Source organism: Zalophus californianus, chromosome 11 (genome assembly GCF_009762305.2).
Source record: "Zalophus californianus isolate mZalCal1 chromosome 11, mZalCal1.pri.v2, whole genome shotgun sequence".
Lineage (NCBI taxonomy): Eukaryota > Metazoa > Chordata > Mammalia > Carnivora > Otariidae > Zalophus > Zalophus californianus.
Genome location: NC_045605.1, coordinates 54,785,754 through 54,805,318, shown reverse-complemented (window position 1 = coordinate 54,805,318; position 19,565 = coordinate 54,785,754). Strand labels below are relative to the sequence as shown.

Here is a 19,565-nt window from a genome sequence, read left to right as displayed (position 1 = left end):
AGACTGAGATCACTACGAGAAAAGGTTTCACCACAAACGTTCTGACATACAGATATTCAGTGGCCTGCAGTCAGTGGTGATTAAAAGTGGCATTACTTTTCCCATTTCCATTCTCCCTTCTGAGTTTCCCAGACACCAAATTTCCTCTACCTTTTCTTCAATCAATTCACCACATTCAATGCCTGCCATCTCTACAGGCCCTTCACTGGACAGAAGAAAGAGCCTAACCATGGGCCACTAGAATTTTGGAACAGAAACCTGACTAACTGCAAAGCTCATACCTTACCCATCCCACCTACAGCCTCTGAATCAAACTTTACAAAATAGTCTTAAAGCCACAGAAGAATGAGTTCTGCTATATCTACTTTAAGTCTTTAGAGGAACAGTTCTAAGAAGATAGAAGCAAGTCTTCTGAGAAGATCTCACATACTGAATACCTATGACGTACGAGGCACCATTTTGATGCTTTACATACACTAATGTCCTCAAAACAGCTCTCTGCAAGGGAGTTAGTATTGTTCCAATTTTACAAAGGAAAAGCTGTGTTCACAGAAACTAAGTGACTTGCCCAAAAATCACACAGTCAATAGGTGATAAAGCTGAAATCCATAGGAAAATTGGCCATGTTCACTTTAATCTTCCTTTTTCCCACTGCATCTCACATTTTATCCTAATGATAACCCTGTAAGGCAGGTAAAAGAAATATCAGTATTGTCCCATTTTACAAATGAGGAAGCTCATACTTGAGGAAGTGATACTACTTTCTCAGGAACAAGTTAGTAAGTGGCAGAGCCACGGTTCAAACCCAGATCTTTTCTACTACTCAACATTTCCTCCTACACTGTGTCCTACGGAGGGGTGTGGTGGAAATGTACTTAACAGAGAGTCCAAAGTGCTGAGATGTGGTCCTGACTCTATAACTAACTTATTGTATAACACTGAGTTGCTTTCCTTTCCAGGTCCAGCCCCATACGTAGCAGCTGCTGAGATGTTGATGACCAAAAAGAACCCTACTGTCACTTATGAACTCCTTTTCAAGGAGGGAGTGATGGTGGTCAAAAAGGATATCCACGTGCCTAACACCCTAAGCTGGCAGACAAGAATGTACCCAATCTTCATATTGTCAAGGCCATGCAGTCTCTCAAATCATGAGGCTACATAAAGGAATACATTGCCTAGAGACATTTCTACTGGAACCTTACCAACGAGGGTATCCAGTATCTCTGTGATTACCTCCACCTGCCCCCTGAGATTGTGCCTTTCACTCTGCACCACAGCAGTCTTGAGACTGAAAGGCCACAGTCCAAAGGTCTGAAGGGAGAGCCACCTGCAAGACTCACACAGGGGAAGCTGACAGAGACACCTACAGACAAAGTGCTGTGTCGCTTGGTGCTGACAAGAAAGTTGAGGCTGGGGCTGGGTCAGCAAATGAATTCCAGTTTGAGGTGGATTTGGTCATGGACGTGGTCAGTCACCTCAGGAAAGTTGGAAAAGATTGTTTTGTGTTGAATAAATCTGTAGCCAGAAAAAAAAGTTTTTGAAAATATTGAGTGAGTTACTTTTCTTCTCTCAGCTCCATTTTCTCATTCATAAAATAAAGGTGTTGAACTGGATAACCCTTAGGTTGCCCTTCAGGTGGCAATCTAGGTTTTAATTAGTACCAACAAGTCTATGAGAAGTTTCTCTGATTTCCTTGCCACCCAATAGTAACTTTCTAAAAGAAACAAACATTAAATGTTATTTGTAGTATAGATAAGGTGAGAAGTGCTCAGCACCAGAGTAAAAATTGTTCATTTGATTTCATTCCTTCCTTCCTCAAACACCCTAGATATAAACATAGAAAAGACCACAAGCCACCTAATAATGCAACATTGCTAAACCCAATAACTAGCAAATCTAATAGCATGCCAAGTAGGTCTAGAAATGAAGAACAATGTCCATGGTTGGCCCTTCTTTCCACTGCTGGATCCACAACACTTCTACTCACTAGGTAATCTTTTTTCCTAGGTTGGGACATCAGCTCTGTTTCATTTTCAACAGACCAGGTTTATGACTTTAACTAAATCCCATTTGATATAAACAATTTACAAGAGACTTTTGACTAATGTATAGGGGAAAAAATGAGATTTAACCCCATATATAAGTTCTTCCATGCCAGGAAATAAGAAAAGGACAAGAAGCAGGATACAGGACTGGACAAATCACTTCCCTGTCTTAGTTTCTTATATAAAGTAAAGGAGAGAGTCCAAACCAATCCTGAACACCTTTCCCACTGTAACCTATTAGAAATTTATAAAAATCCTATATTTAGAAAATGTGACATATGTAAAAACAAAAAGTAGTAGGAAGAGGCCATAGTGTTACAAATTAAAATGACCTCACAGAAGAAAATAAAAAGGAATCAGTTATTCTGCCAAAGCAGAACATAAAATGTATATGGTCACATCACCCTGAGTACATATTAGTTATAAGAGCAAAAAGAAATCTCTATATCCCTGCGACAGCTGAAGTAAACAATTCACATAATGTCCCAAGAAAAGACTGCAGAGGCAGAAACCATTGCTCATGAAATTAAATCACAGCTTATCTAAATATGATCAAGGACCTGAGACCCGAAACAATTACTAAGAACCAGGGAATTCTTAGGAAGAAAGACAGTCCTAAGGGAGCACACTTCCCCTTGTCCTCAGAATGAAGTTCATATTATTTTGGCCAAGCATTTTCAGTAAATATTTATTAATTTGCTAAATAATGAACCTCCACATACATTCGTTCATTTAAGTCTTTCAACACTTTAGTAATTATACTTCCTATTTTACAGAAGAGGAGTTTGAAGCTTAAAGAAGTATAGAGACCAGAATAAGAACCCAATCTGTGACTCCAAGTTCAATGTACAAGCTACCTCATCCCTATTATAATCTATCTCCTTCACTTGCACAGTTCCTTTACACATACATTACCTGGTTTTATATCTCACAACAACCTTGTGAGGTAGACATTCACGATTCCTCATTTACAGACCCCTACCCACCTTTACAATTTTGAAATGGATGCTATTGGCTGCCTACCTAGCATTCATTCTCCTCCTTCCTAATAGAGCCCTGATTCTTATCCAGTATTCATCCTTCAGCAGCTTATGTTACCAAGGCATTTCTCAAATTTTAGCATGTTGTCAGAGTCATGATTACCTGAAGTGCTTATAAAAAAAACAGATTCTGGGCGCCTGGGTGGCTCAGTTGGTTAAGCGACTGCCTTCAGCTCAGGTCATGATCCTGGAGTCCCAAGATGGAGTCCCGCATCGGGCTCCCTGCTCAGCAGGGAGTCTGCTTCTCCCTCTGACCCTCTTCCCTCTCGTGCTCTCTATCTCTCATTCTCTCTCTCTCAAATAAATAAATAAAATCTTAGAAAAAAAACAGATTCCTAGGCCCCATGCCCAGAGTTTTTGATTCAGTGGGTCTGGTACATGCCCTGAGAATCTGCATTTTCAGCAAGTTCCCAAGTGACTACACTTTGGAAACCACTGTCCTAACTAAGGTAATGCTGACCCTAAACCTAGCTCCAGAGGTAGTTTTTTTTTTTTAAGATTTTATTTATTTATTTATTTATTTATCAGAGGGAGAGAGGAAGAGAAAGAACACAAGCAGAGGGAGTGGCAGGCAGAGGGAGAAGTACGCTCTCCGCTGAGCAAGGAGCCCAACGTGGGACTCTAGATCCCAGGATCTGGGGATTATGACCTGAGCCAAAGGCAGGCGCTTAAACAACTGAGCCACCCAGGCATCCCAGCCAGAGGTAGGTCTTGATTCTACATTTAAACCATAGTATTCAAACCATTCTCTTTGACAGTCATTAGTTCAAGAACTCAGGCTTAACCAGTTAGTTTCTGGTAGTCTCTGAAACTCTCATAGTTCAGGGATGCGCAAGTGCCTAAGTTGATCCAACTGGACTAAAGAATTTTTTTCCCCATTTTGGGAGATGAAGTCAGTGTCCATCTTTCTCTGCCTCTCTCCCTATCTCCCTCCCTTCCCTTCCCCTTCCTCTCTGTCTCTATCTATGTATCTCTCTCATCCACTGGTTAACAAAACAAACTGACCTCCTCTACTGTTCCTATCAGCCACCATGATGAAAGCCAGCTTGGAGAATATATATACACACACGCATTTCTCAAACTCCCTTCTAAGCGTGATTTAGGTTTTGCTAATCAGATGCTCTCACACTAGATACTGACTTGGAATGAAATTAGATAAGTGAAAAGACTGGACACAGGACATCCCTCTTGGAGCAAACTGCACAGAGGCAGCATGGTTCTAGATCTGGCAGTTGTGGCAACAGCTTCCTGACTCTGCGGCTTCGAGACTATGGCAAAGATAGTGGCATCCTTGACAGCTCAGTTCTCCAGTGCAGTTTGAGGATTTTTTCCTGGAAACTCAGCATGGGTCCTTTTTTTCTACTTTCCCAAAGGCTCTTTAATCTCTCTGGCACCCTCTAATAAAGCATTTTTCCTTGAACCTGCTCGTGGCTTCTGTTACTTGCCCCTGTTAATAAGAAACCTGACCAATAAACTGCCCTACACTAAAGATAACATTTATTATTTACTATTATGTTCTCTTAACAGCTGACCCTTTCCTTGTCTTTGCAGCAACTCTTTCCTCATTTGGCAATGTCTTCCCTCAGAATCATCCCATTTGCAAAAGCTATCCACTTCTTCCATAAAGAGATTTACATACAAAGGAGTTAATCACAAAAGAAAGGAAGTAAATAGACATGACAGAGGAGACTAAGCCCTAAAGAAAGAGCAGTATGACATCTGGCAGAGAAGGGGCAAGGAGGAAGGAGAGGGTACTTCATGTGTAAAGAACATTCACAAGGGTATTAAAGTGCCTCTTGCCACCAAGGACTGACCCTATGAATTCACCCAACTTCTTAGAGTTGGAAATGATGCCACAGCATATACTGGTGTTTGCTCAATCAATTAGTACTGAATACGAGTGATTTTTAGAGTCAGTTGTCAGGAATTACTAAGCCTTAATAACTGTGTATTAAAAAAAGCTATACTAGGAGCCACAAGGAAATTCCCATAGTGAGATCACAGTCTCCTACCCATGAAGATTTATAATGTAGAAACAAAGATAACTGAAAAGATCAAGGACACAATACAAATAATATAAAGACAAGTGCAAATTCATATAAAAAAACTATAAAGAAAAAAAGATTCAAGTCTTTGGAGTATCTAAAAGTAGGTGTTTTGGGGCACCTGGGTGGCTCAGTTGGTTAAGCGTCTGCCTTCAGCTCAGGTCACAATGCCAGGGTCCTGAGATGAGTCCCACAGCGGGCCCCCTGCTCAGTGGGGAGCCTGCTTCTCCCTCTCCTGTTCCCCCTGCTTGTGCGTGTTCTCTCTCTGTCAAATAACTAAAATCTTTAAATTAAAAAAATAAATAAAATTAAAAGTAGGTGTTTTTCAGAGAAGATTTTCCCTAAGAGAATTCATTAATTCACTAAATATTTACTAAGCAACTACTATGCGCTAAAAACTACACTAGGTGCTGAGAATACAGGGAAGCAAGCAGACAAAATCCTTGCTTTCACAAGGTTCAGATTCTAGCTGAAGGAGAAATAGGAACAAAGGTTTCAAGGACAGAGCTGTAAATTAAAGCACTGGTTATTAGTCTCGTTTTAGCTTCCTTATGCTGTAATAATAATAATAGGCAACAGTTGCTGAACACTTGTTATGTGCCCGAATCTGCTAAGTGCTTTACGATTATTGCCTCATGTAATCCCAGTAACAAACCTGTGAAGCAGGTACTGTTATTAGTACCATTTTAAGGATAAGGAAACTAAAACTACAGAGGTTAAACAACTCTCTCTCCCCAGATCACAGTCAGGAAGGGGCAGGGCCACAAGATTCGAAGTCAGGTCAGTGGCAGGGGTTTTAAATGTTGCATAAAATGGAGAAGGGACAACATTACATTTACATGAGACAGATCTTTTTTTAAAATGGGAGGCCAGGAATTATTAATTTGGCATGAGCTTTATCATCTCTGGTTTGGTTTTTTTTCCCTTATCCCATAAAATGAGGGATTACATTCCCTAAACTATGATCAACTTCCAGCTTGTTTCCATCATTTCAAAAATAATGCAAAAATGTATTCAGGTGCCTAGTCCAACTGTTGTTAGAGAAAAGGTACTTTGAAGGTTGACCCTATCTGGTTCTTATTCACCAGCTGGGACCATGTGCTTCCACACTTTTTATTAAGGGTCATATTAGCATTATATTGATTGGTATAAACAGCTGTAGCACCTCCAGCAGATAGGAGACTGGAGGCACAGAGAACAAAGGGAGAGGCGGGAAAGCAATGATTGGCTGACCTGGATCCGTCTAGGTCAGGCCTGGCATTTGGTCCCTCTGCCTTTCTAAGTTCTCATGAATGTGGATGCTGAGGCAGCAGCCCAAAGCCTTCCTCATTTCCATCTCAATCTCCAGGAAGAATTACAATGAGAACAAGAGCTATTGAGGCAGAGAACAGACTGTGAATATTAAAGTACACACTAGGCAAGAGCCAGCAAAAGAAATGAGAGGTTTTCCTTTTGGACCTAACAAAGTGTAACAGTCAAACCCTATTCATTCACCTACCATACACACTCTGCACCAAACAGTACCTTTTCAAAGAGCTTTTCCAAACCCTTCAATTATTATTTACTTCTTCCTATCCCCTATGCATTTATGAGGTATCTCTTAAGTACCAGACTCTGAGCTAGGCACCATAGGAATATGATGAATAAAGCACAATCCGCAACCTTGGGGAACTAAATCTAATGGAGAAACAAGTACATACAGTGGGATTCTTACTGAGTATAAGTAATATCAAAAAATGCCATTTAAGTTAACTGATGAGAGATCAAAATTTTTTGGGTAAATTTTTTTAAAAAACTGATTGGGACTTGGGGCACCTGGGTGGCTCAGTCGTTAAGCGTCTGCCTTCGTGGCTCAGGTCATGATCCCAGGGTCCTGGGATCGAGCCCTGCATCAGGATCCCTGCTCCGCGGGAAGCCTGCTTCTCCCTCTCCCACTCCCCCTGCTTGTGTTCCCTCTCTCGCTGTGTCTCTCTCTGTCAAATAAATACATAAAATATTTTTTAAAAAATTGGGCCTTTAATTTATCAAGATAAATGTAAAACAAATTTTTCAAATTCTTAATATTTAAAAAAAATTTAAGTTGTAATTGCCTACAAGGTAATTCTTAAACCAAAGAACATCTGTCACTTCACATTTGGCTTTCAAAACACGTTGATAAGAGGATCAGTTTTGTAAAAATATTCAAGAGCTTCACCAATCTTTCCCAAGGGTCTCTTAATCCTTTGTTACTCAAATCATCGTCCTCTGAATCTCCTATTATGTCATTACTCGTGTTAATTTCCCCTTCAATTTTAAACTGGCCTAACTCTACCTAATCCTCATTTGTCAATGCTTTTTTTGTGTGATTCAAGCCATTCTTCAATATTGCCTTATTTCAAGTTCATAAAAGTCTTCATGTTTTGCGGAATTGTGGTTTCTTTCTTTTTTTTTTTGGTCAGTTTCCATTTTAGAATCTATTTGTTAATTATCTTACCATTAGAAAGGCACTTACTGAGAATGAGGGTGCAGAGGACAGAGTCCAACAGAGAGCAAAGAGGGATGCTTGAGTGGGGATTAATTTTATAAGTGATCAGTTCCTATGGATAACAAATGAACTTCTAATTATAGCGCAAAGGACAGAAAGAATGCTACGGACATTCAAAAAAGCTTAATAAATAGTTGAGTAGGTAAGTAAATTGTTATTCAATCATTCAACAAGGGGGCGCCAGGGTGGCTCAGTCATTAAGCATCTGCCTTCAGCTCAGGTCATGATCCCAGGGTTCTGGGATCAAGCCCCCCATCGGGCTCCCTGCTCGACGGGAAGCCTGCTTCTCCCTCTCCCACTCCTCCTGCTTGTGTTTCGTCTTTTGCCGTGTCTCTCTCTGTCAAATAAATAAAATCTTAAAAAAAAATCATTCAATAAGGATTAATTGACAGCCTACTACATGCCACACACTGCTCAAGATGCTGAGTATATAGTAAGGAATGAAAAAAAGTACTAACCTGTTTTAGTCCATTCAGGCTGCTATAACAGAATACCCTAGACTGGGTGGCTTACAAAAAACAGAAATTTGTTTCTTACAGTTCTGGAGGCTAGGCAGTTCAAGATCAAAGTACCAGAAAATTCAGTGTCTGGTGAGAACTCTCTTCCTGGCTCATCGATGCTGCCTTCTCACTGTGTCCTTGCATAGCGAAAAGGGCAAGGGAGCTCTCTGTGGTCTCTTTTATGACAACACTAATCCCATTCATGAGGGTCCCATCCTCATGACCTCATCACCTCCTAGAGACCCCACATCCCCAATCATCACATTGGGCATTGAGATTTAACATATAAATTTGGGAAAGACATAAACATTCAGTGTGCAGCACACCCTCAAGGAATTTGTAATCATGCATGGGTAGATGACGCCTGGAAGACTCCATGGAAGACATGGCATCCAAGTTGGATCTTGAAGAATGAAGAGTTTTAATAGCAGAGAAGGAAAAGATATTCTAGGCTGAGGAAATAGAATGATATGACATATGAAAGTGAATGAAACTGAAAGTCTTTTTAGAGAGATGGAGTAGGGTCAGGAGAAATAAGGCTGAAAAAGCAGGTGGGGTCAAATTATAAACTTTCCTGAAAAACAACTCAGTTTACACATTGTCTACAAGTAATGGGGACACAGTGATTACTTTTGCACAGAACAGTAACAGGATCAGAAATATTATTCCAGGCAGAATAATGAATGAATAAGAAGGCAGAAAGACTGGTGGCCAGGACACTAGTAATGAGGTAGTTAAAAGCCTAGAGAAAAGATGATTATGGTCTAAAACAAGCAGATGAGACAGAAAAATAAAAACAAATTTGAAAAAATTGCAGAGATAAAACTGCCAAGGCTTAATAATCCTTGATAGTGTGAGCACATTCATTCAGCAAATATTTACAACACTTACTATGTTCCACACATTGTGCTAGGTGTTGAGGTACAGTGGTGGACAAAAGAGATGCAATCTTTGATTCCAGGAAACTGGAAGTCTAGACATACAACAAACAGTCAAGTAAGTATAGAATTACAGATCATTACAAATGCCATTACAGAAAATAACAAAGTACTGTGAGAGGATAATGGGGGGGGGGTCTTCTTTAGATTAGACAGGTCCTGGCTCACACTTGTTTTCTAAAAGAAATGAAAAGGGGGGAGAGAGAAACCAGACTTGTGAAGAAGCCAGAATTGGGGAAAAACATACAAGGGGAGAACAGGTGTGAAGACCTTGACGCAAGAAAGATTTTCTCAAACTTTGCAGAATAGGGAAAAAAAAATGCCAATCACTCTGAAGCACAGCCAGTGCCATGGACAGTGGCACAAGATGAAGTTAGAGAAACGAAAACAAGGACCGGGTCTCTCAGAACCTTACAAATCACATTTAAGATTTTATATTTTCTCCTAAATAAAACAAAAAGCCTTTACAGGTTTTAAGCAAAGAGTTCATTTAAAAGATGACTATAGTAGTCTAGGGTAGAGATAGTGGTAGCATGGATTAGAGAGGTGACAACAGACAGGGAGAGAGGGAGATGGATTCAAGAAATACATAGGAAATAAAAATGATAAGATTGGGGGTGGAGTGCACGTGAAGGGTAGGCGAGAAAGAGGTGTCAGGGGTGAATCTTAAATTTGTGATATGAGCTACCAGGGAAACAAAGATGCCACTAAGACAGGGGTAAGTGAGGGAGGACTGAGTTTGTGGGAAAAGACCAAGAATGCAGTTTTAGAGCACATTAAGTAGGAAATGTAAGACCTCAAAGTAGAAATATCAAGTGGGTAAGTGGATATATGGGTCTAGAGTTAAGAGGAGAGGTTTAGGCCAGGGATATCTGGAAAAATATGGGAGTTGCCAGCATATATATGGTATTCAAAGGCAAGACAATGAGATCAAGTAGAAAGAGTCTGGCATGAGAGGAACCCTTAAGGAATTCCAACATTAAAAATAAACTAAATAAAATCAAGACAGAAAACGGCAACAAAATTAACTGAAGAATGATCAGAGAGGGAGGAGGCAAATGAAGAAAGTAATATGACAGAAGGCAAAAGAATATTTTAAAAAGAGAGTAACCAAAAAGGCAAATAGATCCACTACGATGAGAATGAAAAGGAAATACCATGGCTGCTAACAGAACAAAAAGAAAGATACCCAGGCATTAAGAGCCCCTTGATGAAAGAACACACTGATACCTAGAAAGTGGTCATGTAAAACAAACAAAAAAACAAAGAAAAGAAAAACCTGAATCTGAATTAGCCTCTAGATACTAATTTACATGTAATATACAAGACCAAGGAACTTGTTAAAGGATAAAAGGGAGATGCAAAATCCAGACAGTGGGAAACTCTACAGAACAACGTGGTTTCTTCAACAAATAAACTGAAAGGGAGGAGAAAGAGATTGAGAGGAACTTTAGATTAAAAGAAACAGAAAAGACCTATCAACCAATCTCTCTGCGTAGTCCTTATTCGGATTCTGCTTCAAACTGTTAAAGAGAAAAAAGTATGACATCTTAATCACAACTGAATATTTTTATGACATCAAGGGATTACTGAGTATTGGTTTTTGGTTGCTTTTTTTTTTTTTTTTTTTTAAGTAGATTTGGCACCACGGAGGTCATTATAGGCCTTGGTAAGAGTGGTTGTGATGAGGTGGTGAGGGCAGAAGCAGACTGGAGTAAGCTTTCAAGGTAAATAGGAGGTAAGAAACTGGAAGCAAGAAATTGTAAACAGCTATTTAAGGAAGAGTGGCTTTGAAAGAGAGCAAAGACAGGGTTTTAGCTGGAGACTGACATGGGATCTCAGGAGGGCTTTTGTTTGGTAGGGAAGGGGAAAATTGTTGTCATTTAAATAGAACACTTGAATGCTGCTTATGGTAACTCAATAGAAAGTAAAATGTAAAGAGGCAGTGAAGTGAAGTTTCTAAGATGGGACCACGGGAAGTAATCTAAAAGCATGTGAAGGAGCAGGCCTTTCCTTGAAAGAGAAACCAGCAAAGGCAAAAATGGGTGCAAATCCAAGTAGATTCTTAGATTCAGTAGTAGGAATATGAAGCTTCTATTTTACCTGTGATATGGGAAGCAAAGTAGGGTAGGGAGTTTGGGGGTGGGGGGAGAAAAGAAACCCAGAGGAAAGCATGACAGGTGCAGATTGAAGGGAGAATTGAAGATAACCCTGAATTCCAGAGCCAAAAACACAGGGGGGAAGAAAACCAGGTTTTTGGAATTAGAAAATGAGTCAATTGAATAGATTAATTCCTGAAGAAATCATTAAAAGAAAGACTGTAGTGGCATTTTCTGTTTGCAGATATTAAATACTGTCAAGCGCCCATTTGGTCTTTATATTCCTTGACCGAGTAATCCTACCTAGGGGAATTTATTCTTAAAAAAAAAAAGTCTTTTAAAGGAAAAAGCTATATGTAGTGTTATAGATAAAATTATAGTGTGATTTATAACAGGAAAAGAAAACCCAAATGATTGTGATGGCTAGTTTTATGTGTCAACTTGGCTAGGCTACAGTGCCCAGTTACCTAATTAAATCTAGGTAATAATCTAGGTACTGCTGTGAAGGTATTTTGTAGATGTATTAAACATCTACAAGTCAACTGACATTAAATAAAGGGGATATTCTTCCTAATCTAATGGTAGGTTTCATCCAATCAGGCTGAATGACCTCAAGAGCAAAAGTGAAGTTTCCCCACAAACAAAGAATTCTACTATTTCTGTTTCTCTAATAGAACACTGACTGATAACAATGGTTTTAGGCAAATTATGGAAAATCATCTAAAATTTTATAATGAGCACAAAGAAATAACATGGGGAAATGTTTATAAGTCAAGAAAAAAAGGCAAACAACAAATTTAGGTCTACATTGTGACTACAACTATGTAAACATGTATGTTTATATGTAAGAAAAAAAAACAAGTGTTTATTCATTAGAGTAATGGAATCCTGACTGAATTTTAAATTTATGAATAGTGTTACAAAATAGTCTGTGAAACACAGCTCTGTTATTTTTAATGGAAGAAAGTAACATTATTGTTAAGCCTTATTAAAATTATGTAGCACTTTAAAGAAACTCCTAATAATCTAAAAGGAAACCACCAATTCTGAAATGTTGTCTTGGATATTATGAAAAGAATGGACCCTCTGGAAGGTAAATATGCCTACAAGGGCCTCAATCTAATGCCATTTTTCAGTAACACAGAATTCTTTAAATCAAATAAAATGAAGAAAGACCCAGAATGGCAAAGTAGCCAGTGATCAACTTGATCAGCTTAAGAATTTCCCACATCCTTAACTAGCTAGCTAGCTAGCTAGCACCAGGGCATGCATCCAACTTTGACTCAGATCAGATATTTGTACTGGGTAGCTAAATATTTAGCACACTAAGGTTTCTTCTCTCCTTCCCTCTCCCAACACCAGGCACTGAAAGGATTCTTTACTGAACTTGAGAAAAACCAAATGCTCTCAGTAAAGAAGTCATACGGACCTCAGTTTGATGCTCGCTTCACTTTCATTCTTTCAAACAAAACATATTTATTGAGTGACTACTATATGCTAGGAACTGTGAATATAATGGTGAGCAGAAAAAGATACTTTTTATTTTAAGGAAAAGGGTACTATATTAAAATTCATTCTCTTTAGGATGCCATGCCTTTAAGAGAAATAATTCTCTAGAGCTTAGGGTCTGATAGGGCAGATAGATATTACTCAAATAATGCCATAGTGTAATGGGTAAGAGTATGGTTCTATGTAAATAAATAATGATACAAATGTTGAAGTGTTTAAGAGTGAAATGCACTGGTGTCTGCAACTTACTTGGAATGGATTCAAAATAAGATGGACTGATGAATGGATTAAGGGATGGATAGATATTCAAATACAGCAAAACATTACAGAATCTAAATAATGAGTATATGGGTGCTCGCTGCACATACTTTCCTCCTAATACTTTATTATAATTTTTAAACATACAAAAAAGTTGAAAGAAGTGTACCATGAAACAGTTTCAAGAGGAATCAACCTATAGGAAGGATTTTTTGGGTGTGTGATGAAAATTTCAGTCTTTGACAAAGGTTCTACTTAGATATTATAGATACCAAGAGGCAGTCTCAAAACCACTTAATCAGTTTACCCATCAATATTTATTTGCTTGTTTGTGTTAGCTGTGATAGAGAACATTCTACATTCAAGATACTAAGCTAAATGCTGGCACAATACTGGTGGGGAGTGGCCCTCAGGCACTAATTGTCTCTGGCACTAATCTATAAAATCAGATTTAATAATCCCCTCTCAGTCTCTCAGAATTAAACAGGATACTGCATAGGGTAGCATTTTGAAAGGCTCTTCCTACCACCCCAACTTTATCAAGTTCCATTCACTCTTGTTCCATGTGCACCAGCCATAATGGCTTTTATTTTTTTAGTTCCTATGTTGAGCTAAATCAGAGCTGTCTAACAGAAATATGAGCCATTATTACGAGCCACATATGTAATCTTAAATTTCCTAGTAGCTATGTTTTTAAAAGCTAAAAAAAAAAAAGCAGGTGAAATTATAAATTAACCCAATTTATCCAAAATGTTAACATTTCGATATATAGTAAACATAAAAAATTAGTTACATTAAATTCTTTTTTCAGTACTAAATCTTCAAAATCTAGTATATATTTTATATTTATAGCACATCTGTATTTGAACCAGCCAAATTTCAAGTGTTCAGCAGCCATATTGTCTAGTAGTTACCATCTTGAGCATCATAGCTCTAAACTTTTACCTACTTTCAGAGTCTTTGTGCATTTAAAATGTTCCCTCTGCATGACATGTTCTACACCCTATTCTCTGAATGACTAATACCTATTTATCTTGCATATCTTAGTTTAAAAGCATCAGCTCCTCAATGCAGCCTTCCCTTTCATCACTCCAAAATTCTCTACATTAGTCCTTTATCTCTTTTGTAGGACTTATCAAAACCTGCAACTATTTATTTGTACATTTAATGTTTTTCTTTGTCTTCCCCTCTGGAATGTAAGCTTTATAAGAGCAAGGAAAAGGATCATTTCTGTATTGTTTATAATTGCACCCAGTTGTACCACAATGATTGGCACATAGGAAGCAACCAGTAAGTATTTGTAGACTAATTAAAGAATTGATAAACAGATGCACTGTAGAGACATACCATGTTTGTATGCAAATGAAAGTACGTGTATTTTGCCATTCCCAACTAGCCTGGGATCTTTACAAAACAGTCAACTTCAGACAATTCTCTGGCAAGCAGCAATAGTTAGAAACATGATTTTGGGGACACCTGTGTGGCTCAGTCAGTTAAGCATCCAACTCTTGATCTTGGCTCAGGTCATGATCTCAGGGTCGTGATATCGATCCCTGATCCCCAAGTGGGGCTCTGCACTGAGCGTGGAGCCTGCTTAAGATTCTCTCTCTCCCTCTCCCTCTGCTCTACCCCCACCCCACCCCAACCCTCCACCCCGCTTGCTCATGCACGCACATGCGTTCTCTCTCTAAAAAAAAGAAAGAAAGAAAGAAAGAAAGAAAGAAAGAAAGAAAGAAAGAAAGAAAGAAAGAAGAAAGAAAGAAACAAACAAACAAACAAACAAACAAACAACATGATTTTTGGAAAGAGAACAAGTTGTAAATAGCTTTTACCATTCCCCAAGGAACCAGGAATTTTTTAGAAGTCAAGGGAAAATGAAGGAAGTGCCACTGGTCAAAGAAACATCCAAGTGATCAGGAGCCAACTAGATTTGGACACAGATGATATGGATTAAAGACTGCAATTTCCAAACTCGTGGCCATGTTTTTATGGACAAGCCCTTAACTTCTCTCCATCTATAAAAATATGATCCCAAAAGACACAATTAAGTGAGATTACATATGAAAGTGTTTTGAAAATAGTAAAGCCTAAATATATATTGTCTCTAGGTTGCTCAGGAAATTGGACTTTCAAAAGTCTATCATCATGAATTTTTCCCCTTTGCTCACGTGGTTTGTTTTATTTTGCAGATTATAAATAGATAACTTCTTAAACTAATCAAGCAAACTCTATCCTGATAGCAAATAAAAATCTCAGACTCGGGACTGATCAGATAACTCCAGATGGGAAAATAATCTTAGATGGAAGAAAATCTTATAAAAATAGTAATTCTCTAACATGTAATAGGGGGACTAAGAGTCCCTCCACTATTTCAGGCCCCACTGTACCCATTCCCCGACCTCTAGCCCACTGAGAATTGTTTCCATACTAAAACACTGTTACTGATGGACTATGTCCTAGTGTACTACAGAACAAGGGTGAAGGCAGAGAGGAGGAGGCATGAGGGTAAAAAATCACTGTCATAAAATATTTGAGCTGGGGAAGTTAGCGTTAGATTTAATGCATCTATAAAACAGCTAAGGAAAACTGAGGCTCAGAGTGGTTAAGTGATTTGCCAATGTCACACAGTAATAATCATAAAAAAAAGTCTTCAAATCCCAGCTTGATCTTTCTGTTCCTAAGTTTCCTCATCTATAAAATGAGTATAAAACAGCATACCTCTTACAGGATTATTTTGAGGAGTAGAGGGAAAAATCAAATGTAGAGTACTTGCTACCATGAAAGTCCTTGGTAAAAGGTCAGTTGTAATGAGGCTGATGATGTTGATTTGTTCTCGATCTCATTTATCCCCAGTGAACAATGACGTTGGGGGAAGCAGGTGCCTGGGAAACAGGGAGATCACCAACCCAAACTCATTTCTTAAAAACATTAAAAAAATAGATGAAATGATACTATTGGTTACATTTCCACAATAAAAGGTTTGTTGGGTTTTTTTTTTCTTTTTTCTTTTATTCTCCTGTATTCTCAAGAGCCTAAAGGCCCTGGCTTCAAATCATAGCTGTGCTGCTATTTGGCCTCAGGCAATTCAATTAACCTCTGTTTCCTATTCTATAATATGGAGATAAAACAATACCTGTCCTAACTAATCCACAGAGTTGTTGAAAGGATAAAGTGAGACAATATTAGTGAAAATATTCTGTACACTAGTGGCCCTTTCACCACCTAGGCATTGCTTCCTCTCTGCTCTTACCACTCCCCACTTTGTACCCTACCCTACCCTTTAAGTGTACTAAAATACTCAGAGTTCCCCAAACATGCTCTCAAGCCTTCTAGCCCTCATGCTGCTCTCTTTCAGGAAGGTGCTTCCTCTCTCCTCTCTTCCCACCCCTCCCCAACTGTGCTTGGTTAACCCCTGTTCATCTCTCAGAACACAACTTAGCTGTCACTTGCATTAAGAAGGTTTGCCAGACCACCCTCATTTCAGGTGGAGTAGATGCCTTTCCTCTGTCTTTACATAGCATGAGCCTGTATCTCCACATGTCATTTTTGTCTCAATATAATTGTCTATGGACATGTCTGTTTCTCAACTATAAGCTTAAGGGTAGGGACCAGTTATGATTCATCTATTTCTTCAGAGCCCCTGACAATGCCTGATGCTTAATATGTGTTTAGCAAATGAAACTTAAATGACAATTAAAACATTAGTTTTCATATGGTGGGTACCTAAGACTTTTATGCAAAATATTATAAAGCAATACTCAATCTTGGCTGCATACCAAAATCACCTATAAACCTTCAAAAAGAGAAATTCCAAGAGATTTTGATTAGACTTTAGAGCCCAGGCAACAGTATTTCTTTTTTTTTTTTACATCTTCACAAGTAGTTCAGATGCATAGCCAAAATTCAAAACCACTGCTACAAACAATTGAAGTCATTAAATTATAACAATTCTACCCAACATCTACATAGCTTAATATCCTACAATTCATTTTCACATATATTAATTTTTTAATCCAGTATCAGTAACATACAGTGTTATATGTTTCGAGTGTACAATATTCATTTTCACATATATTATTAATTGAATCTTCACAACTCCGTGAGTTAGGTGTTATTTCTATTTTCCAAACTAAGAAATAGATATTTAAATAAGTGTCCAAATAGGTCTTTGCCTAACTTCAAATTTAATGCTCTCCCTTCTATATCTATCTCCTTCCCTAGAAAGTGACTTGGCAGCAACATACCAAATACGTGCAGACAAGGGTTCAAATGAGAAAGACATGGATCCCAGCTTCGTGGGAATCAGGGAGAGAATAAGAAAAGCTAGGCCCTGAAGATATAGGCAGACAGAGGAGGGTGGAAGCCACACATATTGTTACCGTCATTTATCATCCCCAAAGAGTCAAAAGGCAGATCCTGTAAAGGAGAAAAATGTTCTTACCAGCCTCACTTGGTACTTAAACAGTCTGCAAGGGACACTGGAGAGGTCTGGAAGTGGAAAAGTGGAGGAAGAAAGTCCCAAACACAAGAGTAAACTCACCGATGCTGCATGCAAATTACCTCACCCTGACTCCATGGAGTAAGAGCCAAGACATAATGGACTTGTTATAACTAAGACTTAGATCAACTTTAGAGAATTAATACCAAACAAAATCATATTAATGAGGGATCAATGAGCTTCTGGTTCTTTCTAGGATTATTATCACACTATTCTTAGAGAAGGGATAATCTGGAGGATCCTAGCACATAGATCATTTCCCCCATCTCAAAGACTAGAAGGACAGAATGGTGGAGGAAGTTACTTATGAAGATAAAGCTTAATATAAGAGTAGAAAAATGTATGACATGATGTTAATAAATTTATGACGGCAAAGGGAAATGAATATTCAGGCAGTGGTGACTCAGAACGCTGGATTAAGTCTGATCTCTCAGCTTCAGTGGTAAAATGTTATCTTGTGAGTCTGTACTATCATGACCATCTCACATAGTTTTACCAGCAATTATTTTTTTGTAGTTCAAACTCTAGACTTCAGTCAGAATTTTCTTAGGGGGAAAAGGCTAAAGGGATTAGGAAGCAATCTAAAAGGACATTTCTAGTGCTCCAAAGTTTAGTTTGATAGTTTAAAAGGCAATATGATACAGTGGCAAAAGTGAAGTACTACACTGAGATTCAAAAATGTAGTTCTAAACCAATATTAAGTCATTTGCTAATGATGTGCCTTTGAGCACACCAAGACTTCTATAACCCAGTCTCCTAACTCGTAAAATGGAAATACCTATCTCATGGGGCTGTTGTGAAGACTAAACAAAAAACACCATGGAAAGATGTTATTCTTTTCCCTGTATGAATGATAAATGTAAATGCATGTAAAACTCTCTTCACCAATCTTTCTGTGCACAAAAAATGAGAGCAGGCTAAATGAAGAAAAAAATTTATTTTAACTCTCACAGCAATATACTTGTAAAACATTCCTATATTGTCTCCTCTACACAGAAAAATTAAAGCAGCCTGGGTAATGAACATAACTCATAATTGCTGGTATCAGGTGAATATGAACTGGAATGGAGGTCTACCACTTACTTTCAGCAAAATCTTGAACAGGTTCTTGTTGCCAGTTTGAGCCTCAACCTCCTTATCCATTAAACAGATACTAATAATCATCTTAAATGCTTATTTTGAAGATTGGAGAAAACAATTCACATAATGTCTGGTACATAACAGGTGTTCAATAAAGTTTACCACCACCTAACAACTGCTAACAAATTACACTCTCCAAAGTTTCCTTTATATTCAGTATTTTATTAAGTTGCTTCATAACCTTATAAGCTAGTCACAGCAACTGTTACTATCCCCATCTTACAGTTGGACAAAAGGCACAGAGATAAAAATACTTCCATAAGGTCATACAGTAATAAGAGACTAAATTAGGTTTCCCTGACCATTCCTCCCACCCCAAATTACAGTATTAGTCCTTAGGAATTAAAATGACATCTATGAAATAGTATATGCTTTTGAAAACCTTAAGCTTCTCTCTTTACAAAAATAAAAGTTTTTTCCCTTTTATTTCTGGTTATGGTTTAGAAAGATAAAAAAAGGGGGGATTCATTAAAACCAGCAACAACGGAATTGAGCATTGTCTCAAATTAGCAACTATTGATTCCATCTTGATTTTTCTTTTCATTTTCCCCAACAAAGCCATTGATCTCTTAATTAAAATTTTTTAAAGATCTGCTTATCAAATGATAGTTATTTGATAAACTATTCCTCAACTGAGAAAAAAAATTAGAAAGACAAATTTCTCCCGTCTTCATGAGTATACATCACTTTTTTACCCCTCTATTTCATCATTTCAGCATTTATCATACCATATTGTAATATCTTTAACACCCTGAGGACTTGAACCGCATCCTATGCATACCTGAACGTCCTGTCCCAGCAAGGGGACTTGCACTTGGTAGAGAAAGACTCAATAAATGTTTATAAACAAATGAACAAATGAAGCCAATCTCTCAGAGGGAAGTTAGGAAAGGAGAAAACTGGATATGGTATCTTAGGGCTAATAGGAAAGTGAAAGAAACAAAATATTTTAAGAGCTTCATAAGGAAG

General features: G+C 38.1%; 1 protein-coding gene and 1 pseudogene across 2 annotated transcripts in view; one reads left to right on the top strand and one right to left on the bottom strand.

The window, feature by feature from the left end:
* The window catches only part of PAK1 (p21 (RAC1) activated kinase 1), a 150,066-nt gene that overhangs the window by 126,580 nt on the left and 3,921 nt on the right, over nucleotides 1-19,565 (bottom strand). The gene's annotated exons all lie outside the window — the stretch shown is intronic.
* On the top strand, nucleotides 989-1,513 carry LOC113913685 (annotated as a pseudogene).